Source organism: Gorilla gorilla, chromosome 9 (genome assembly GCF_029281585.2).
Source record: "Gorilla gorilla gorilla isolate KB3781 chromosome 9, NHGRI_mGorGor1-v2.1_pri, whole genome shotgun sequence".
In the NCBI taxonomy this organism is placed as follows: domain Eukaryota; kingdom Metazoa; phylum Chordata; class Mammalia; order Primates; family Hominidae; genus Gorilla; species Gorilla gorilla.
Genome location: NC_073233.2, coordinates 116,354,745 through 116,357,983, shown reverse-complemented (window position 1 = coordinate 116,357,983; position 3,239 = coordinate 116,354,745).

Here is a 3,239-nt window from a genome sequence, read left to right as displayed (position 1 = left end):
GATACCTTTTGTTTTTTAAGAAAGAGGTTGTAACCACTTATAGCCCTGGTATTTCTGTAACTTAATTGGTCTAATTTTGATTCTATTATGTCTTCATGAGTAAATGAACCAAAATCACCACTCAGTCCCTAAAGGGCAGAAATCTATAATAACATTAGAAGAAAGAAAAGGCCAGTCACGGTGGCTCACACCTCAGCACTTTGGGAGGCCGAGGCAGGAGGATCACTTGAGCCCAGGAGTTTAAGACTAGCCCTGGCAACATAGTGAGACCCTCAACTTTACAAAAGAAAAAATTTAAAAATTAGCTGGACATGGTGGTGAACACCTGTAGTCCCAACTACTTGGGAGACTGGGGTGGGATGACTGCTTGATCCCAGGAGTTTGAGATTACAGTGAGCTATGATCATGCCACTGCACTCCAGCCTGGACAACAGAGCAAGATCCTGTCTTGAAACCACCTCTGCAAAAATTATAAATGAGAAAATCATTACAGTGAAAGAGAGCTGACCTAACCAACTCCATCTTGATTCTAACCTCCAAGCTGTCCTTGTTTATTCCTGGGCATAGGCCAAACTAACCTTGGGAGGAACTTAGTTTATAGTTTAACTTTGAAACAAAGATGGTAACAGCGCTTTCCCAAAAGAAGCCCCCTTCATGCCTGAAGATTAGACTGCCTTTGCAGGACTAACAAATTAGCTACAACATAGAAATTATGATTTAGGAGTCATACATCTGAAGGCTGCCAGATTTTGAACCTCCTCAAATTGCTCCTGTGGATAACATCACTATTGTAAACCTAAAATCAGTGCTTGAGATATTTTGCAGACCCTGCACTTGATGATTCCACTAGCATCACTCAGATCAATAAACTGGCTCATCTGGTCTTGTGGCCCCGACCCAGGAACTGACTTAGCATAGGAGGACAGCTTCGACTCCCTTTGATTTCATCTCTGACCCAACTAATCAGCAACTCCCCACTTTCTGATCCCCTACCCACCAAATTGTCCTTAAAAACCACAATCCCTGACATTTCAGGGAGACTGATTCAAGAAATAAAACTGCGGTCTCCCATACTGCCAACTCTGCAAGAATTAAACTCTATTGCAATTCCCCTGTCTTGATAAATTGGCTCTGTCTAGGCAGCAGGCAAGGAGAACTCATTGTGTGGTTACAGTCTCAAAAAAAAAAAAAAAAAATTTAAGCTTGGCACCATTATTTTTGTTGATGGTGAAAATACTAAAAGGGGCCAGGCATGGTTGCTCACGCCTGCAATCCCAGCACTTTGGGAGGCCGAGGTGGGTGGATCACAAGGTCAGGAGATCGAGACCATCCTGGCTAACACAGTAAAACCCCATCTCTACTAAAAATACAAAAAATTAGCCAGGTATCATGGAGGGCGCCTGTAGTCCCAGCTACTTGGGAGGCTGAGGCAGGAGAATGGCGTGAACCCGGGAGGCAGAGCTTGCAGTGAGCTGAGATCTTGCCACTGCACTTCAGCCCGGGCAACAGAGTGAGACTCCATCTCAAAAAAAAAAAAAAAAAAGAAAAGAAAAAGAAAATACAACAAGGGTACACAGAAGACAAACAGTCCCCTGGCATAACAAGAGTCACTGTAGTGAAGAGGACAGATTTCTCAGCCAAGAATTAGCTAAAGGTGCCAACTCCCTTCCTCTAGCCTCTTCAAACTGCTAAGCCTCAACAAGAGGATTGATGCCTGGTTGGAGGTCCCTCTGGCCTCCTTTAGGACCACTGCAGCACCTGTGCCTTTGACCTACACCCACTCCTCATGTGTGACATTGTGGTTTTCTACTACATGACATATTTTCCACAATTATAAAAGATTCCATGCTCACATCTGGGGGACAGCCTTGGAGTCCCCTATTGTTGGAGTTTGCTCCAGTGCCAAAGCAGAGAGGAAAGAAATGGCATATAATTGTGACTCTTCTCCCTAGGCAAAATGGCATGTAACTGTGACTCTTCTCCCTCGGCACTACAGATATTTCCCCTTTCCTCATGCCAATTCATTTTTGTTTCCTTATCTCTTGTCTTCACATGGTTTATAAAGAAAAATCTTTGCCTTGTAAGTGGAAAGCAAGAATATTAATTTCATAAATATAGTATGATATATTGTATAATAGTAGTAAGACAAAGAAGAGAGAAAAAGAAGAGGAAGAGAATGAGTGGAGAGGGGAAGAGAGAAGGAAGGAAGGAACGATTTCTGTGAAACCACCCAGAAGTTCTTCTGAGTTCTGCTTCTTAGTAAACTGTTCCTAGATTTAAGCAGGTACATATAAATGAATAAACCTAACACTTGACAGTTTCTAGTCTTAATGATCCCTTGTGGCTACTTTAAAGAAAGATACTTTTAAAGAACTGAACAATTTTTACATGTATTAGAGCAATAAGAAAATGTTCTAGCCTGTTATGTAGAAATTGCTGAATTCTTGTGGATCAGGTTAGAGGTAACATAAGTACTCAACAGTAACTATTGTAAATACTTTTTAAAATAATTCAGATAAGGCACTACATTAAAAATATGCAGAGTTTATTAGGTTGATGCAAAAGTAATCGCGGTTTTTGCCATTATGTTTAATTATGTATGTTTAATGGCAAAAACCGCAATTACTTTTGCACCAACCTAATAAAAATAATATCTAAACAGCAGTATACCTTAAATTTATTTTTATATTTCATCCAGTACATTTAGGAATTTTTGTTCTGAATTATTTACTGGCTTAGTTTTGCAGTTTTTTAATTTAAAATTTTTAAATTGTGGTAAAATATACATAAATTTATCCTTCTAACTAGTTTCGATTGTACAATTCAGTGGACTTAAGTACATTCACATTGTTGTGTAATTTTGAATTTAATTTTTTTTTTTTTTAGAGGGAATCTTGCTGTGTTGCCAGGCTGAAGTGCAATGGCGCTATCTCGGCTCACTGCAACCAACCTCTGCCTCCCGGGTTCTATCAGTTCTCCTGCCTCAGCTTCCTGAGTAGCTGGGACTACAGGCAGCGCGCCACCAGGAGATCGAGACCATCCTGGCTAACACAGTAAAACCCCGTCTCCACTAAACATACAAAAAATTAGCCGGGTATCATGGAGGGCGCCTGTAGTCCCAGCTACTTGGGAGGCTGGGCTAATTTTTGTATTTTTAGTAGAGAGGGGTTTTCACCATGTTGTCCAGGCTGGTCTTGAACTCCTGACCTCAAGTGATCCGCCCACCTCAGCCTCCCAAA